At 39.9% G+C, this 21,091-nt stretch overlaps 1 long non-coding RNA gene across 1 annotated transcript; it reads right to left on the bottom strand.

Moving 5' to 3' along the window:
* Positions 1-1,337: 1,337 nt before the first annotated feature.
* Positions 1,338-6,399, bottom strand: LOC137451354 (uncharacterized). Its single transcript, XR_010989805.1, has 3 exons — positions 6,170-6,399; positions 2,908-2,956; positions 1,338-2,809 (listed from the first exon to the last, which is right to left on the bottom strand). It is a non-coding gene; the product is annotated as an uncharacterized lncRNA (long non-coding RNA).
* Between the last annotated feature and the right edge of the window lie 14,692 nt (positions 6,400-21,091).

Raw genomic sequence — 21,091 nt, 5'->3', positions numbered from 1 at the left:
GAACAGTGTAGAGGGGGAGAATCACCTCTCTCAACCTGCTGGCTATGCTTCTCTTGATACAGCCCACAAAGTGATTTGCTTTCTGGGCTGCAAGTGCACACTGCTGGCTCATATTGAGCTTCTCATCCACCAGCACCCCCAATTACTTTTCTTCAGGGCTGCTCTTAAGCCAGTCACTGCCCACCCTGTATCATTGCCTGGGATTGCCCAACCCAGATACAAGACCTTGCACTTGGTCTTGTTGAACCTCATGAAGTTTTCATGGGCCCACTTCAGCCTGTCAAGTTTCCTCTGGATTCCATCCCTTCCCTCCAACCTGTCAGCTGCACCACACAGCTTGGTGTCTTCAGCAAACCTGCTGAGGGTGCACTCAATGCCACTGTCTATGTTGCCAACAAAGATGTTAATCAAGACTGGTCTATAGACTTGTACACTCTTTCAGTTTAGCAGATAGGGGCCCCACTGAGGAGTTGTGGAGGAAGAGTCAAGCCCCAGACCTGACAGAAGAGTAGGATCTGGATATTTCAAATGGTATATGAGTGCTCACTGTTAGCAGAAGGCAGCAATTAATGACATATGTGTTCTTTCTTGGAGAAGGTTACCTGGCTGTGGCATCTGACTCTATGGAAGGGTTTACAGCTGTCAATCCTTGCTGAAAGAAGAGCCTCTCCTTTGCCTAGAGCAGCAACTAGATCTTTTCCTTTGTACTTCTTTTTGGTTAATGGGGGCATCTTCATGATCTTGCTTTGTAACTACTGGGAATTTCATAATTAGGATCCTAAGTATCTGCATTTCATGTTCTTCTCAAGCAAATAGCAGCAGGTCAACTGAAAATCAGGCCTTGCAACATCTGTGTCCCTTTAGAGAATTAGGTCAAGATTTTTAAAAAAGGGATTTAGAGAGGCTTGGTTGATTAGCTTGAAACTGTATTTCAGAAAGCTGTGTTTAGGTTTTGTTTTTCTTTTATAATTTCTCATTTTACCTTGAAGCTCATGAAGTATTTACAATTTTAATGCACTTCAGGCAAAGAGCCACTCTGGCCCAGCATGCAGGCACATCATCGCTGCTAATTCTACATGACATATTTTCAAAAGGTACTTCTTTTTCTTCCAGGGTTGCAGAGTTAGGAGTTCAGACTCATTTTTTCTCCCTCAACCCCAGTTGTCGTGCTTGTTTCTGAGGAGCAGCCCAGCTCCAGCACCAAATGTGCTCTTTCCCACGTTTGGCCTTCTTGGCTGGGCCAAGTATTTTGGTACTGAGGAAGGCATAGTGCTCAACCCTCCTGCTCCCTAGGCAAGCTAAGTTATTGGATAGAGAATGGGCAGCATCAGTTACAGTGCCTCCTTTGCCTGGATTTTAAATTGAAACACTAAGCTCAGCTTTATTTTTTCAAGTTGAGATAGGCTGTTGTTCTCAGGAAAGGGCTTAGCTTTTTGGCTGGATAGAGGCAGCAGTTGGCTGTCATGCTGAAGTCATCTTTAGCTCAGGGAAAGGATATGATAACTTGAAGTCAGTGAGCTCAGACAGTTCTTTCTACAAATGGGATTTTGAAATATCTTTCTTTTCCTCCAGACTGTTTAGGAAGCCTAACTGAATGAGTGTGCAATTTTATTCTCATCCAGGCACCAGGACAAGGCTTGGAGAGGTTTTCAAACTCATACTCTAATGACACTGAGACTGAGATAAGTGCTTAAGTGTTTGTCTTTATTGAATATACCCCTTAACTCCAAGGATTGTTAAGAACACACAAATTCCTCTGGGTCCTTTTTCTTTATTTTATTTTATTCCTTTTCCTTTCCTGCCTGAATAGGATCTGCTCTTCTAAATGGGGGCTGCTTTTGAAAAACTTATCCATAAAATGCTCATTATTGTAGATAACTTCGCGCAGCTGTCGGAGGGAATTTTCAGTCGTGTAAGCCAACCCAAACTGAATGTGGCAGGGTTCATTCAGAGCACTACCCCTGAGTATATTTTTCAGTAAGTAGGTAAATTAGCCGTGCATGCATGCACGGCACAACTTCCTTCCGAACATTCAGCTGTCATTAAAACCGCCGCTGTTATTTAAAAACGTCTAAGCATGTACGATGTGCAGTTTTCAAGGGCTCATAATTCAACCAAATCAAAACCAGTTTTCACCAAACTGCTCCAAGGCTTCTTGATGGAAAAGGTTTCCATACTGAATGCCATTGTTTCCAGTTATTTCATCGTGCTAGGTGTCCAAAAGAGAAAGTCACAAGAATTTGTATTTGTATAAGAACTTTCACTCTCTCATTCAAAAAATATAGCACTGAGGATAAGCTTAGCAGGAGTAAGAAGGATTAGGCATTTGTGTGGATAATGAGAACATCCATGATTACATCAGGGGGGTGAATAGGATGAAAACACTGCAGCAACCAGCCCTCTCCTGGAATTTTTTAACATTTGTTTAAAAATTTTACAGGGGAAAACCTCCTATAATGGTGTAAACAAAGGAGAGGGTTAATCAGACATGGATTAAATTAAAGTCACCCACCTAAACACATTGATTGTGGAGATTAAAAGCACCATCATCTTTCATCTATCTTGTTTACCTCCCAAGCACCCTCTGGCTTTTGTGTGGCATTTTGGTTTCCATGGTCACTGAAGGTTCCTTCCTATAATCAAAAACGACCTCCTGTTATAAAAGACTCAGAGCCTTTGCTCAGCAGGCCATTTCCCCCTTTTATTATTCTTTTCTCTTGCCTTCAGGGAAAGCTTTGTGCGAGCAGGACAGAGCACTTGGTTGGTTGGCGGTTGACCTCAGTTGTACACAATGAGCTCTGAGTGCTACCTGAAATGTGTGACAAAGAGAGAAGGGTCACTGGCTTAGAGCATTACAAGGGCATGGGCAGGCAACTGTGATGACACTTGCCAAATGTCAGCATTCACCTAATTCAGGAGGGTCCCCGCTGATTGACAGTTCCTCACTCTTCAGCAGCTAAAGAAGGAAAATACACAAGTTCATTAATTAATAACCCTGCTAGACTCTGAAGATATGAAGGCTAAAGGAAAAAAAAAAACAAACAACCAAAACACCAAAAACCAGAAAAATAAGAAAAAACAAATAAAGAAGCAAAACCCAAAAATGAGCTAGCAAGCAAACAAAACCCCCACAATACTCACAAACAAACAAACTAAAAAGGATAGGGGGGAAAACCAACAACCAAACAAATGAAGAAAAAAAAAAAAACAAACCAGAAAGCCATATAGAAAATAGCTAGGGAGGCGGGAACCGGATTGGGATAAAACCTCTACAAAGTAGATATATGTATTTTAAGAGCACGCCTCACTAGTTTAAAGCCATTTTAACAGCCTACAGGCAAAATTTGTCATGGTATGTAGCTGAGTGCTGTGCTTGTTTAAAATGCTTTTGACAATGTGAGGAAAGCCTTTAAGCATTTGATGAAGGTAAGTTGGTTAGCAGGGCTTGGAAGCCAGTTAGCAGGTTCCGAGATAATTCCTTGGGATCCAATTAAACTATTGAATTTTACATTAATTCCATTTTCCTAACGCTTTTAGTTAAGGAGATTTCTCCCACACATAATCCACACACACACATCCTGTACTTGCAAATCAATGATCTTAACTAAACTTTTGTGTGATTTCACCCTTTGATTATTGAAGTGTATTACCCTTGGAAAGGAAAAAAAAAAAAAGCTTTCACCACATTTTTCTGTCCTGGCTACAGCAACTGGGAGATTCAATGCTGGATTTCATAGCTGAAATAGGAGATTTGGCTTTGCTTACAGAGGTGCATATGAGAACTGTGCCTGTGGATAAATGCTAATACCAGTTTGTTATAGCAGGTACTTATCATGTTGCTTAGGTGCCATCTGTAGTATACCAAAGCAGTGAACAAAACAGGATGTGAGCACTACCAAAATTTCAACAAATGTCAATCAAAGATGAGTTTAGCCATTATTCTAGTCTAAGAATTCTTATTAAGAAAAAAGAAGTAAACTTGAAGGCATTTGAATAAGTATTATTTCAAAGGTAAGCACAGAAGGTTCTGATAATGTAACCTGCATACTTCCTACTATGGTAATGGAAATATTTTTTACATTTTCCATCGCATTATTATCTTTCTTAGACATGATGATCAATACTTTGTCATAACAAAGAATATGCTCAGCTCTCAGACTAAAAAGAAACGAAAAACTGTCTTGCAAGAAGATTGTGAAACCATGAAGCGTGGCAAAACCAATGATGTAGCATCATCTTCTAAATTTTAGATCAAAATGCTGCCTTCTCATTCAGTGTGAATTAATAGCTTTTAGAAGTGAATTCTAGCTGAAATCACAGGAAAATTAAAACATTTATATGGAGGTAGTTTAACAAGAAGCATTTGAAGCTGAAAACTATAGCTTTTCATTCCTGAAACTTCTATAGTGCAAATACAAAATACCAATGTCACCAGTGAAACTCACCTTTCACTTCTAACAGTGTAATCACATCTTCAGAATGCTACTATAGTTTAGCTAGGAGTAGGCACTTTTACAACTCAGTTATGAAGAGCATAATTGGTCGTGTAGCTGAAAACATTTCTCCTGACAGAGGGTATTGAGAACAGAGGTTTCTGCCAGGAACTCCATGCTGCTGCTCATGCAGCTTTCATCTTTGGAATGTTACGTGCAGATCTGCTTTAGATCATAAAGGCTGTGAATTTCCCCACATCAGTGCAAATCAGGGCACAGTATGGCATAAAGAGAGTTTGAAGAAGAAAGAATTTCTGTTGAAAAAAAATTCATTTCCAAAAGAGAGGGTTTGGGAGGTTTTTGTTTGTTTGTTTGTTTTTTAAAGGATTGAATGACAGTATTGGATGAGGCTCTGGCCAGCCTGATCTAGTGTGGGGTGTCCCTGCCCATGGCAGGGGGGTTGGAACTAGATGATCCTTGTGGTCCCTTCCAACCCTGACTGATACTATGATACTATGATACATAAGAATATGTGATAAGAATACAGGAAAGGTTACATTTGTGTGCATTGCAATGTGTATTTTTTTTCCTACTGTAAAAAAACAACAACAACAATCAAACAAACAAAAAAAAAAACAAAGAAACAAAAAACCAACAAACCAACCAACCAACAAACTCACAACAACCCAATCCCCAAATAACAGCCACAACAACAAAAAAAAGCTCAACCTACAGAAGGAAGTAGGGCCTGAGAAGGACCCAGCTCTAAAATAAATAAAATAGCCATGTACTAACTTTTACATACCAAAACACTCATTGAAGTTCATAAAATAAATAGAGAATATGTCATGTAAGGTTTGTTGTGGTGGGTCTCAGTTGGAAAGCAAAAGAAGCTGTATTTCTACCAATTTTGCTCAAGAACTGTGGAAAATTTTCTAGGCACAGCCTGAAACTACCACATTTGTCGTAAACAATGCAACTACTTAGGAGTCTATTGCCTTAAATAGTATCCAATCACATTGTTTAAATGATCCTACAGACTGGGGATGATGATCACCAAAGACCCAGCCAAATATCTCCAGAAAAGCTAGTGCTGACATGAGTGAACTAGGAATGTGCTTTAAATGGTAATCAGTTGCATATCACCAGTAAACATTAGCCAAGTGATACTTCTTGCACCTTATAATGTCTATTTCAAGTATCAGACATACATTTTTTCATGCTAAATGAATGGTTTCATGAACCCTTGGTTCTAAACGACCTTCCCATAGACAAATCACTCAGCTTCTACTGTCTTCAAAACCATCTGAGCTAAAGCACCTAAATGCAGAAGCAGCTTTAAAGGAATATTATATGTTCCTTGCTGCCATCTTAAGACTTACAGAGCTTGCTGTTGTGTGACCCCCTGGCAATACTGTTCTTCATTCCAGTGGCAGCAGTTCCCTTCTGAGGTTGTGTATTGTATGCTTTGTAAATAATGCTCTTGGCAACAGGCAATTTTCTTCTTCCATCTCATCTCTATTATCTTAAGTCATCTCTGCAGAAATAAACTGCAGGTGTGTATGCTTACCCTTCCCCTCATTCCCTTCACTTCTCAGAAAGGTCAATAAATGAGATTAAAATTCTCTCATTCCACCTCAGACTCTCAAAACAAGGGCAAAGTGCGCAAGTGTGTGAGCAAGTTTGTCCACTCATACCTGCATGCATAGGAATATGCATACACTTCAGGAATGTACCTCTTTACATTTGTACAGGTAATAGATGTTGGTATGGGCCATGAAACCTCATTGATGCTCCACCAAAAAGAGGATTCAGCATGTAAAGCAGAGTGGGATTGCCATCTTGATCCAGGCTTCTAGATGCTATAAATCTAAAATGTCAAACAATAAATAACATGAAGCAGATCAGAGTCCAACTTTATCACAGTATCACAGTATCACTAAGGTTGGAAGAGACCTCAAAGATCATCAGGTCCAACCTGTCACTACAGACCTCATGACTAGACCATGGCCACATCCAATCCCCTCTTGAACACCTCCAGGGATGGTGACTCAACCACCTCCCTGGCAGCCCGATCCAATGACGAACGACTTGCTCGGTGAAGAACTTTTTCCTCACCTTGAGTCTAAACCTTCCCTGGTGCAGCTTGAGACTGTGTCATCTTGTTCTGGTGCTGGCTGCCTGGGAGAAGAGACCAACCCCTTCCCGGCTACAACCACCTTTCAGGTAGTTGTAGAGAGCAATGAGGTCACCCCCTGAGCCTCCTCTTCTCCAGGCTAAACAATCCCAGCTCCCTCAGCCTCTCCTCATAGAGCTTGTGCTCAAGGCCTCTCACCAGCCTTGTTGATTTTTATTTAATTCAAAAGAACATGCCAAACATTTTTATTTATTTTTGTACTATTGTAGCATGTGTTTAATACAACATATTAAAACAACCATTTATTTCAAAAGGAAAGAAAAGAGGAGAAACATAGAAACATGCTCTATTTCATTTTTCTAATGAGGCACTTCTTTCTTCTCCTTTGGGTAAACTATACATAGGCAAGCATACCAAGTCTTGAAGTAAAACATTAGCCCAGAAACAGCTACATATTTCAAATTCAGTCAACAGTTCTCCATATCAAGATTTCCATCAGCTTTTAATGTAAAGCTTTACCTTGGGGGAAAATTGCTTATTTCACTAATTCATGTAATTCTGTTGAAATCCATGGGATTACTTGTTTTACTAAATTAGACTGCAATTAATTATTTAATTTAAACATTTTTGCCTATTCCAAGTTAAGAACATTATCAGAAATATCTTTGCTATAAATATTTCCTTTCCAAATGATGAAAATGTAGATTTAATGAAGAAATTGTAGGAGCAAATTTTGAGTTAAGAGATATGAGATGAAAACATTTGTACATAACCAAGACTGGTAACAGTTCAGTTCACTGATATCATTGACAAGCCTCCTGATTAGGTGATGGAGCAGCCATAAGACAATGTCTAAGTCATGCAGCTGAGGTACAGGTTCTTGATATGATTTGAAGAATAATTCAGGAGGCAGAGGAGGTCTGAAGGCAAGCTACTACCAAAAGTGCCTTTTAGAAAAGTCCAGTGTAACACCAGCCCTCTTTTCAAGGGTTCAGAAAACAGCATACTGAGAATCCCTTGAGTGGAAGGGAAGGTGTTGAGCTGCACTACAGGTACGTGAGATTGTGACAAAAATTCCAGCAGCATGGGTTTGGATAAGCCTACAGGACTGAAAGAGATGATCTAAATCCATGCTTGGGTAGACACAGAGGATAGCCCAAGCTGACAGAGAAAGTGAAATGAGCAGGGAGGCTTTCTTTAGCAATTAGGACAAAAGCAAAACCTGCAAGAAAACTTGATTTGGCAGTAAGGATCTGGTTTATGTGAATGAGTGCTCTTGACCCAGTTGATTAGGACAAATCACACTTTCCTCTCAAAACAAAATATTAAAGTCCTGCTGATTATGGATTTGTTCCAGTGGTGGATCGGCGAGTCACACCATGTGTATACACAGGTGTTTATCACAGGGAGTCACAGGCCTCATCTCATGTGGAAACCTTGCCTAACACTCCCAGTACATTAAGAAGTGAAAGAGAAAGGTAAGGAAGTATCATGCATCACATCTTCCTTTCTTCAGGAAAGGGATCTATATACAGCCATCTCTCAAGAAGTTATCACCTTCATCTCATTTCTCATCAGCAGATGGGGAAAGAAAACTTGATCTGTCAGTGTGTAGGTATTTTTTTTTCCCCTGTGGAGATTTTCTTCCAAGTATGACATTTCTTGCAGGTATTGATGGGCAGATTTAGCTTTCAAGTATTCATTCACTCTGTAGCAATGAGATTTGTATATTGCATCACTCAGCATCCCTTCAAGATGGCATGCAAAGACCTGGAGGTGAGAACACCTTCATTTCCTTTCAGGCACAAAGTGCAGCAGAAAGATTACTAAAGAGACTGATTATTACTTGAGTTAGAGGTTTATCTTTTCCACAGTATCTGACCAGTTTCAACAGATGTCATCTGTGACCAGCTGGATTTCCTCATATGGAGTGTCAAAGCATGCTTATTGCCACACTCTTCTCCTCCCATGCTGAAATTTCCTATCTGTCAGAGATAGCTTCTGGCCATGGAGAGCACCAGATGTTCTTCCCTGTTGTCATCTTAAGGTAGTCTTGTTCACATGCCCTGTTCTGACAAATTAGTCTGTAAAAGAAGCACCAGAGAGATAGATGGCCTTTCCACGCATCTAGAAGTTTTACTGAGGTTTCAAACCATCAAATCTAGGGGTTTGATAGTTAATCTCACAAGACATTAGACAATGGAGAGTGACAGGCATGAGACAGTGGAGAAAAACAGCATGAATTTTGGGCAACTACCCCAAATTCCTTGGTCTCTAAACAGACTCTGTACTTGAATAAAGTATATTTTAAGGTTACATTTGTCAAGAAGATACTTAATTTATTTGTCCCAGTGTGTTCTAGACAGGCATAGTGCTGCATATCATGTGCAACTTTGATTGTATAAACATACCAACAAGTTACTTGAGACTGGCTTCCTAGCCATGGGGGGGAGGGGGGGGGAAGGGTTGGGGGAGGAAAAAAAACACTAAAAAACATACTATCTGTATGTTGAGAAAACTCAGTCCATTAATTGTTTTGACCACACAATTCAAGAAATGGCTATCCAAACTTTTGTAATTCAAATAGAGAAGAAAAAAACATTGCCATTGTCACGCAATTACTAGTTCCTTTTGAGATGTTCAGTATAGTGATACACACATCTTCACAAATGGGGCAGATATCTACTGACTTTAGAGATAACATCTACTGGACTGAAAACTGTTAAGATTCTCTATAAGTGATTGAGAAGGCCAGGCTGGATGTGGTTCTAAGCAACCTGATCTAGTGTGAGCTGCCCCTGCCCATGGCGGGGGGGTTGGAACTGGATGATCCTTGAGGTCCCTTCCAATCCTAACTATTCTGTGATTCTATGATGGGACAAACTTCTCCGTAATCAAGTTTGCAGGCAATTCAAAATGGGGAAAAGGGGATGATATGCTAGATGGTTGTCCACATGTAGCCTACCATGCGGAAAGCAGCTCTCCAGGAAAGGACCTAGGAATCCTGGTGGACACCACATTTGACCATGTGCCCTTGCAATGGAAAAGGCCAACAGCCTCTCATGCTCCAGTAAAGCATTGCCAGCAGTTCAGAGGAGCAGTTCACTCTTGACGGTGAGACAACTCCGGAGTGTCTCAAACCAGACTCGACTTTCTGTGAGTCTTGGTGATTCTGTGAAATAAATGCTTCTTTCCAGTGGAGAAAATGGTGAAAATATCCTGTGGCAGTCTGTGTGCAACTCCTCAGTGATACAGGTACTGCTGTGGTCTGATATCACTGCCTCACTCTGAGCTGAGCTGTGATACTCTCATATATGCTAGTCTGGCCCAGCCCAATATAGTGATGACATGGATTCAGCCAGACACTATTTTCTATTTGCCTGGGCACAATGCACATTTTCTCACCCTCATATCCAGTAGATATGGACAAAGGGGATTTCCTAAGTCTCCTTAATGTCTTAAGGTTTGGTTTCTTTTTCTGGTATTACTTTCTTCACTATGTATGAAACTTAAAGATGGGAAGGGGAAGTATATCCGCCTAGACAAACACTATCCTTTACATTTTTAACTTACCATATGAGATGTTTAATTTCAGAGCTTGTGTAATGTACCATGATGGCTCAGTTTATCTGGAGGTCATTGACTCTAGATATACTTCATTTACTCCCCAAATTAACTAGCTGGTGCTGCCATAAATGAATCTCACAGTCAGATACATGTGTGCCTTAGCCTAGAATTTTCTGGAAATAGTTGTTGGGAGCAAGTTGACTCAAACCAGATTATCTCTTCACTGTGAACCGGCCAGTTGTTTCAATTTACCCAGTTTTATAGACATTACTACAAGGAGTCAGTTTTTGAAGGTGAGGTTGTGGAGTCTCCTTCTCTGGAGACTTTCAAGACCCATCTGGATTCATTCCTGTGTGACCTGTGCTAGATTCCATGGTCCTTCCTTGGCAGCGGGGTTGGACTCAATGATCTCTCGACTTTCCTTCCAACCCCTAACATCCTGTGGTCCTGTGACTGGCACCAGGGTGTAATTCCCATCATACAAAACTGTCCTCTGCATGAGTTTATTTGTGGCATGTGTAAAACAGGCAGTGAGATGACAATCATCTTCAGAAGGCATGGAAAGAAGATTTGTTTCCCTTCCAAACTCCTCAGATTATTCTTTATTTGCTACAAATCCTCTTGCTCCCATATGCTCATTTTTGTGGCTTTGATTCCCTGACATTTTTGATGGGGAAGGGGTGGAGGAGGGACATGTTGCTAATTTAATTTTGATTTTTGTATTAAAGAATACAAAATAATTTAAATGCTTTCAATTCCAGTACAACAAGGAATTTAAGTTCTTGCATTACATTTGTAAACTATTTTTTTCAATGAAGTTTCCTGTTGTAAAATTAGTGTGATATCTCACAGACAAGGATCTCTGAAGACTGTAGAAATATTCATCAACTAATTACATCTTTTACAAGTCTTTAAATATTATTATACCAATTTTGCAGGAAGATAATCTGAATTTCATTATACCAAAGCCAACGAAAACTCAAAAACCTCAGATAAGGTCACTCGTTTGTAAGACCCACTTGTAATAAGTCATTTACAGGTGAATCTGAAATGTTGATCTTGGAACACATTTCGTATTTAGAGGAGTTCTGGGGAAAAATTGCCAGTAGCAGGGGTTGGTCATTCAAATTTCTTTGTGAACAACCTGATCACTGCTTTTATTAGCAATACATCTTATTGATTATATTAGTTAGACTGCCTAAGAGCTTTCTATTATGTGAAGAGCAGCTTTGATTATCTTCATTGTTATAAATCACATATTTAAAAATAAAATAAAATCCATTTTAAGGAGATCTCTCTTAAACCAGAGGCACTGTGCTGAACAGAAAAGTTCACATTCCTTCAAGTAAAGGATGCTTTTCTCTTATGTAACTGCATTTTAAAGGAAATAGTAATGTAGTCATGTGCATCCAAAAGCAATTTCTGGCTCTAGACCTTTGTTCCAGAGGCACCTACCTCAAAGTTGTCGAAAATTATTATGTCTGGGCAAGTGATACACTCTCAGATATCTCTTTTTTCACAGATTTTGCTTTTGGGTTGTTTAGATGTACCTCTGCTTAGTGTGCTAGGTGCTGCAAATCTTAGTCTTTGGCACTGCCATTTCCTATTGGCCAACCCGGCAATTTATTTTTCTAATTAGGGTTGTATGTGCCACTTCCAGTAACTAGCTAAAAGAGATTATTGCTCTGAGTGACACACCTGCCTGCATATTCATACATCCTATTGATGTCATTGCATAAGATACTTCTGAAAATGCAAATTACTATCCAAAACCACTTAGGGACTCTTGAATACTCCATGTTTGGATCACAGATCTCATGGGAATGAAGTCAAATGTTCTTAAAATCAGAAAGAAGGCAATAAAGACATAACATTTTTGAGTGTGAAAAATGGTCAATAATTCCCTAAGATTGTCTATAATCAGAATAATTAAATCATGCTTTTTTGTTGGAACTGAATGCTCTTCATTTTCAATTCAAGCATCTATTAAAAAAAAAAGCAAACAACAACACAACAACCGATCAACCAAAGAAAAAACAAAACCTCATGAATCTGCAGGGAAAAAGAAAATCAATCACCTGATAATGATGAGGACATTCCTGTGTGTCAGCATGAAATTATGTGTTTCCAGATATATTTTCTTTGGGTGAAAGAGAAAAATCATACTATTTCACAGCACTTTGCCTCACTGTACCAAATTTATCTCTGTTGTAGCCTGATGATGTCTACAGAGTTACAGCGTGGATGAATACAGGTCATTGTTTGTGCAGTTGGCAGAAAGCACATGTGTGGGAGGAGAAAAATGAGATCTTCTAACCCAGATTTGGAGAAAAAGCATGAGTATGAGTTCAGACACATACTCCTATTAAAACTGCCCCATAGTTTTGTCACTGGAAGTTTCAGAACAAATAAGTTCCAAATGAAAAACAGAATGAGGGTGTTTCTCCAAGTTATTTCCTGCACTGCTCTCAGCATTACTGCATGACACAGTGTGACCATGCGACGTTAGACTTAACATGTAAAACACAGGAACTGGTTTTTACTTAGGGGTTTCCAAACCATGAATTCCAGCTAAGCTAAGTGTTCAGTTTCTAGTCAGAATTTACCTGGCACTAATTAAAGTTAAGCAAAAAAAAATAAAAACTTCATGTGGACTTCTTGGCTTGTGTTTGATGCTTGGTCCCCTGGGGAGCAGATTAAGTGCCATGCTAGTTATCCAGCTTTCTTCAGTATAAAGTTTCTTCTAAGTCCTAAAAAACAATTATGTGGAGAAAGATCCAAGTGCAGCAGAGAAAGCTAGAGCACAGGGAACATCTTCATGTTCTAATAGCCTGTGACTTTGGCACTTGCAGTGCACCTCAGGGAGTCTTGTGTGCTGAAGTCTTCACTCCTTTTGGGAGATCCCAGCTCTGCGCCACAGAGATACTTCTTACCACCCTCTTGACTTGCAGACCCACTGGTATATCCACCAGTTTTTCACTTTGTGTCTTCATTGCCCAGTCATCAATCAGTTTTATTTCACAGAAGCAGCTTTGGGAAGCAGAGAAGTTTTGTAGATGGGTCCTGCAGTACAAGGTGGACCACAGCAGAATGGGTGTAGAACTGGCACACAGTCAGATAAAAACTGTCTCCATCCACACAACAAAAGAGGTTTCTGTGTTACCACCACCACTGCAGTTTCATTCCCCGTTTTACCAGACTCTCCAATGATTTGCAGAACTGCTTGGGATGAGTGGGAAACCAGACCAGGAAGGTCTGGAAAACATATGAACATCTATGGCCTAGCAGTGAAACCACTGAGTGAACTGGAACTGAAAGCTACTGAATCTGGCACCTGAATATCAGACCTAGCATTTTGAAAGAAATGCAGCTTTCTCTGTCAATCATTTCTCCAAAACTGAGTCACTTATATAAAAATGCTGTGATTCTTGGACCATATCTTGGACCATTCATACTAGGTGTTGGCATCCACACACACACAAAATTAAAAATTGCATGTTGTCCTTATTGCTAGAAAGGATGAATAAAAATAATAAATCAGCAAAATGAAGGTGGACCTTGAAGTACATTGGTGTATGATGATTTGTGCCAGGACGATTACAAAACTATTCTTCCTTTTCTGAATTTATATAAAGAAAAATCAAAACCACTCCAGAAATCCCAGTGTACCTGTTTTATGTATGCTGTAAATGAAAATTCCCAAGCTTGTGCCAAAACAATTTGAGATTTCAAATAGAATGAAATTCATGTCCACAGCCTAGCAGTAAGTATTGTAAAGGAAAACATTTTTGGAAGCCAGAATAATTTTTCATAGAGTATATATACCATTTGCACTCACCTTGTGCAGCACACATACCTCCTTCAGTTCGAGGGAGACATCCCCTGCTTTCCTTCTCCTCCATTTAAGAAAGAGTAGACAGTAAATTTGTTTATGGCCTCCATTTTATTAATAGTGGCAATCAGAGGAACTTTTATGGATATGCTTTGTTCACTTCAACTCTTGCTTTGTCTTCTGAGTTGATGGGAACCCCTGCAGGAAACTCATAAATGGACACATTTACAATCAAGCCTGTGTAAAGTGCCCACAGCAGCATCTACATCCAAGTTGTCTTTGTGCTCGTACACCAGCTGTGATGCCAGAGGGCGCAGGGTCAGAGCAGAGGGCTTCCTCTGGCTTTCTACAAACTGAGATCAGCCAGCCTTCATTTATCTACAGTTAAGGACTTGTTTTGGTTTCTCAGATCATGACTTCACAGAGCTGTTTGGATATTTTTAATCGAAAGACAAAGCACTTCCTCTTCCAAACTTGGTGCCTGCAAGGAGCATAACAAACTAATCATTCAGAATAATTAATTCTGTCAGAAAAATCTCTACAATTCTCACTAACGCTGAGTGTTTTGTAATCCTAATGAAAGGAAAAACCTGTCACTGTGATAATTTTCGATTGACCCATTTTCTTCAGTGGTTGGGGAGAGGAGAGTGTTGTTTGTTTTTATCTCTAAGGGCCATAATCATGAAAATGATATCCATAAATCTTGCATTTCAGTCTTGTATTCCCAACTCAGCCTTCAAAGGAAACATTAGCTAGTCAAAAGGGTCTAATAAGATTGTAAAATTGATGATCTGCATATGTGTAGCAGAGTGTCTTTCATTTATGTGTGACTTTAGTTTCAAAATATTCCCAGGATAGGGAAACATTACTTTTCCCCACTTATAAACGGGAACCTGAGATAGAGATGTATAAACAGCTTGCCAAGGCCACGGAGGCCTTGCAAAGCCACCAACTGGAATCCAAATCCTAAATGCTCTAGCCTAGCACTGGAAAGCACACTATCCCTATGGGTCTCAATGTAATACAAGGATTAAGAAATAATTTCTAAACTAAGCCTTTAAGATCAAGTGTGAAAAACAAAACATTAGTTTCCTACACTTGCCTAGTACTGTAAACAGCTAGTTATAAACATCACTGAGGAAGTCATCAGACGTAAAACAATAAAAGCATTTAAAAGGAAAGATGTCTTAAATTAGATTTTTATCATATTGTCTCGCTTTGAGGTCATCTATTTCTTCTGCATTTGACAGCTAAAAGTTAAATACAGGAGGCAGTTGCATTTCTCATTACTGAAGATAGAATGGTATAGGAAATTTGTTCTTCAATATGAAGCCTTTTGTTTCTAGGTCACTAATTTGAATCGATCCCTGATCAATGGTGACTAAAAGGCATTCATATCCGGCAGCTGTTCTGTGGTCTGTTAAATGAGGGAGCATCTTAGTTATTTCCCAGCAGTAGCCCCTCTCTAGCACTACCAGAACAAGCTGGCAGTTCTCACAGAGGAGCTGTGGGCTGATTGCACATGGCACTTGCAGATATCTGAAAAGCAATTAACCTATTTTTTGTGTGTGGTTCTTGTTGTTTGGGGCTTTTTTAAAGGAGGGTGTTTGCTTTCTTCCAAATTTTTTTCCAAATGATCCATGTTTTCTCATGATGTGCTATTCTCATGATGTGCTATTCTCATGATGTGCTGCTTTTGTATAAATGCATTCTGTTGCATTCAACATTATGACTGCAGTTGTGATGCTGCTAGCGGCGATCAGAGGTTTGTTTTTTACACACACAACAACGAGTGCCAAAACTACATAGGCAGTTTCTACTGAAACGTTGCTGAAGTGCAATTCAATTTCAGCTATGTAGAAGTCTTATATCTAAAGTCATCTGTTTGGTCTAAACAAATCAGATGGTCTGCCACTGTACTCCAAATCTCTTGATTAGAAGATGCATCCACAGATGCTTTATCCCTACCAAGGGAAGGTGTTAGCTGGTTAGAGAAGAATTCCACCCAAAGGCTTCGACATTTTTTGCATTCCTTTCTGTAGTAGCTGCAGAAAACTTCTATCACTACACAAAATATACTGGCTTTGTTTATAAGGATGCAGCTATACTGTTGAGCAGACATGTTGAGAAAGGCAAGTATAATTGCTGGATTCATATTTTCCAGGAACCAGATTCCTTGTGAGTAGGTGAAGCACAATACTTCTACTCCCAAAATAACTCTGCTTTGAACAATGCCTTCCACAAATTACTCTCTCTGGCAGTGTGCTGAAGCCTGATCATTCATCCACCCACCCAAATAAAAGAAAATAAGAATTCTAACCCTTATTACCATTCTTTTTTTCCCCCTTTTTTCCAAACATGTTAATACCTGATAAACAGCTACAGCACTAAACCCACTGTCTAGTACCACTGGTTCCCCAACATAATGAGTAGCTGGGATTTCTTTTAGCATTTTGATAACAGTTCCACATTGCCAAATTGTCTGGTAGATTAAAAAAAAATTGTCAGGAGGAGTGTGTAACTTGGCTGTAAAAATTCACTGAAACTTGGCATAAAGGATATTAGACAAGAAATAAGTATGATTTGCAAAATACAAACTCTTTCTTTCAGTGTCTTGCCGTGACCTGAAAAGCAGATTTCAATGTTTTCAAAGAGATAGAAGCAAGCCAGTAATGGGTCTAGCTATGCTTATGGAAAGAAAACAGAGAATGAGAAAAGGACTCTAGAGTGCTGTCCTAACCCCACAACAAGTGCCTTCAAGATTTCATGCAGAAACAAGTTTATTTTTAAATGAGAGTTTAAGGAATTTCATATGCATTTCATTCACAGCCTCATAGTTCATTCATAATATTGAAAGTTAAAAACACCTCGTTATACGTTTCGATTGTTTCTATTTTTTCTTCAAGCCACATTTTCTAGAATCTTGGGGGTGTGAAGGGAGATAAATATTAATTACCTAGTCTCTGTAGGTAAACAGAAAAAAATAAGAGGAAGAGTTCATTCTCCATTATACTCATAAATGTGTGCTGTTTATACATAGAGTTGATACAGTCTTGATTTAGCTTTGTGTGATTCTCATGGGTTTAGCCACTTGAATCTGCAGATGGGTGTTCAATACCAGAGCAAAGTATCATGGGGATTGAAGTTCAGATTGTAACATGGGAGAAGTTCTGTTTCCAGTTGCTTCTTTCAATTTCTGCTTTTGGGGTGTGTTGGTCTTTTCCAATGGGCTGACTGCAGGCTTGGGGCATGTGGGAGTCGTTTTGCAGTTGGCTTCTGCTGCTGCTTCTGCTCTTGTTGTGCTTTTCTGTGAAACAGGCTAAGGTAATTTTACATTGTATCATCCCTTATCTCTGCCCAGGGCTTCTTGTGTCGCTTTCCCTCCTGATCTGAGGGAGGGGCTTGCTTGTTAGACCCTACTCTGTTAATCCAGGACAGTGATCAAATAAGTTATTGCTAATAATTACTGTTTGTATTACACAAGCAAACTGGAAACCTTGTTCAGGAATGAGGACTCCATTGCTTTAGGCGTTGTATTAATGTGAACAAAAAAGAGGAAGATTTCAGAGGTCTAGGTGCTTACACTGGATGAAATCAGACAGCCCACTAGGATTATTGAAAGGAACCATCTAATAGCACCAGTCAATGAAACAGACTTTTTGAGGTCAGAAAATGAAGCAGGTTTACATGTGTTTATGGGGATTACCTCCCACACCTGAGTGGAGAGAAAGAAGAAAAACTGGAAATGCATGTCCAAAAATTGAAAAGGAGATGATGGAAACTGATGTCACAGTCTAAATGGAGTAACAGTCAGGCCTTTAGCATGATTGCAGCGTCATCTAACTGGGAAAGGGGAAAAGTAGTGCTTTGTTACAGTGGAAAAGGAGGAGGTAGTGCAAAGAAACAAGCAGAGTTATGACAAAATGAAAGACATAAATGGGGATAACAATCTTGACAGCAGTAGTCTAAACAGATATGAAGAAAACACAGAATATTGCAGTAACAGATATGTGACTGCAACACCCAAAATTAGTCTGGATAAGAGCTTTAGCTGCATGGATGAGAGAGAAAAGTCCTGAACTTGTGACACAACACAAAATGAGTTAGCAAGATGCAGGCACATTCTGGAAATGAGAACCCTTGGAGACATAACCTGTAGAGCATGTCACTCTCTGGAGCTAAGCGGCAGGCCAGATGGCTTAGCTGTTCACTGTGATCAAAAAGAAGAGGCTGTGGGGCACACTGAGAATGTAAACACAATTGTTGCAGCCATGCAGGTTGTGGGCTGACTGATGAAAAGTGGAGGGAGAGAAAAAGAGACACTGCAAAGGAAGAGGGAACAGTAGTGGCAATGTAGGAGCCCTAGCTGGAAGCAAACTTCTGATACCCTGTTCACAGCGAGTGGCATTTCAGCCTCCTTCCCTTCAAATAGTATTTGTGTACATAACGAGTACAGTGATGCTCTTCACACTCACAGCACTTTTATACGAACAAAAGTGGCAAGATCTGCTCCTCAGTGCGTTGAAAAACAGATCATGAAACATTCCATTCACTAAAGGCACACCTTCAACATATTATTTTTTTTAGTTTAGGTGTTTCTGGGAGTCTCTGTATAGCCTGAAAATTACTACCTGGCACAGCTTTGGACCTTGTCATATTTCTAGTGCTCTAGCTCCACTGCTTTCTGTCTCACTAGTGAGACAGGTCAAAATTAGCACATTAGTCCTTATAACTTTCTGGATCTGATTCAGAATGTTCAGTATTTTAAAACATCTGAGTTTAGCCAATCCTATCTTTACTGATGGGCCACAGTCTGTTAACAAATGAACAAAAAAAAAGCCAACACATAGCAGCATGCCAAATGTGCTGAGATTTCTGGTTACATTTAGCCAAGATCATTTGGAATCTCCGATTTCAGCCGGAGCCCTATCCGTTGCATCCTTTTTTCTCTACCTATTCAGAGATGTTTCCTCTCCTCCATTTGTTTTTAAATATCTCAGTTTTCCATTTGCATATAAATGCAGATGGATTATGCATATAAAGCTATGATTTTGGCACTCAAACATATGTCAAACCACAATATTTTTGAGTCAGATGCTCATATGCATTCACATTTTTCCTGACTCAGACAGGAAGAATATTCTTTTAACATGCCTCACTGGTGTCCTTAATATACACTGATATATATAAACTGGTGTTCTTAATATACACTTGTTCCTAAAGAATGAGAACTCTTTCCCAGCCTCATGCATATAAAAGGGCTTTTATTGATTAAAATCACATTTATTCTAATGAATTAGGAATTTCAAGGGGGTTATTTTTACCTTTTTTTTTTCTTTTTTAGTTTTTTTTTAGTTATTCCCATAGTGAAATGTCTTCCTCCCTTTCCTCTACCACCCCCCACCCCCCACCCCCCCCCTTTATTTTTCTTTGCATGTGATAAATCAAGTTACTTTTTCACTCTGGACTCCATTATGGGATCACAGTGGCTATACAAACCGCACGGAGTTAAGCAAACAAAGGAATTTTTTCATTTTCTCTTTCATTCAATAAAGTTCCATTTTCTGTCACCCTGCAACCTTTTGACCCGCGTCTTAATGGCACTGGTCACTCAAGGGCAAAAGTTCAGCTGTAGGTTAAGTCTGTATGTGTTTGCGCCGGCCCGGGAGACGGTCGGTTCTTGCTTCCTGTCGTCTCCCCCGAGCCCTGCCATCGCTCTCCAAACCGCCGGCCAAGCCCCTGCTGTGAGCTCCCCCCTCTCCAGCCCTCCCTGTGTGAAGAGGGTAAGGAGGGCTTGGAGTAAGCTTTACCTCAGCCTTTTGTTTTTCTTGCAGCTGTCAACAAAACCCACGCCGTCTTATTTTCTTGCTCTGGGGGTTGGAAAAGCAAGAGAGAAATAGCTAGAGAGGGTACTCGGAGTTGGCAGTTACTGCTGCTTCTTACTGCTGGTAATTTTGGTCACTGTTCATTTTCCTCTACTCAGCAGATGCCTGTATTTCTGAGAGAGGCTAAGGACCCTTCCTTTCTCAGGGAAGTTCCTGCACAGACTGTCTCCAGACAGGAGCTCCTGGCACAACCACTCCCTGGTTATGCAGTTTTCAAAACAAATGCAAATAATAACTCAGTTGCACACAAGCACTTCCGACACCTTCCAGCAGACTTTTTCAGGTGGCCTGGGAATGACATACTGATACATTTCTGCAGGCCACAAGCATTGCACATGTCCACAGAGACTCATACTGACAGACACAGTATCCCACTCCGGTTCTCTGGCTCTGGTATGACATACTGCCCTCTCATTCATAAGAATATAGATATGTCCAGCTCAACAGTTCCTCCCAGCCTCCTCTTGGTTGTCAAACCCGGCTTCTTCAGACAGCTCATCCTTCATCACCAGACAGCAGCTACCAGCCATCCAGCCACCCATAGCAATACAACTGGTTGAATAGGTGAATTGCATAAAAGATGCAGTGTAGCAGTATCTTGTGTCACTGGAGAGGTGTTCTCCCTGTCTTGACCAAAAGAGGTGGATCTGGTCTTGGATATTCTTGGCAATAAAGGAAACCTAATTCATCCTTAAAGAAGTTCTTGACTTAAGGGCTTGACAGACAATCCAGTTACAGTCTGAGCTTTAAGCAAAGATGCTCCAGTTCCCTTCATTCATTGAAGCTAAAATATAAATGCTTGGTACATAGGAGAGCTCTATGATTTAGTCCACAAAGAAATATTCCATAGATTTGAAAAATTTTCTGTCCAGCCAAGGTAGGATTCAGATGTCTCTATTTTAAAGTGTAAATATTTATACACAAATTATTAGAATACACAGAAAAGATCTGGCAGTTGTCTGAGTATTATACTGGAACAAGCTTGAGTTGTTGGGATTAAACAAACATACTAGACATTGCTTAGAACATCCAGGTATTCTAATCCCCCAGCATTCTGAGCAAACAAAACAAGCAAACAAACAAACAAACAAACAAACCCCACCCACACAACCACACACACAAAGAAAAATCCCAGAAATGTCACTCTCCACACCTGAGAAAATTGTAGCTCACATGCTGCAAATTCCACACTGACACTCTTTTCATCTTTTGAAGGAAATCCAGGTAAAACATCAAT

This window comes from Melanerpes formicivorus, unplaced genomic scaffold (genome assembly GCF_026170545.1).
Source record: "Melanerpes formicivorus ecotype bairdi unplaced genomic scaffold, bMelFor1.0.p_v2 SCAF_1, whole genome shotgun sequence".
NCBI lineage: Eukaryota > Metazoa > Chordata > Aves > Piciformes > Picidae > Melanerpes > Melanerpes formicivorus.
Note: the sequence above shows the minus strand (reverse complement) of the source record. Positions and strands in the feature narration are given on the sequence as shown.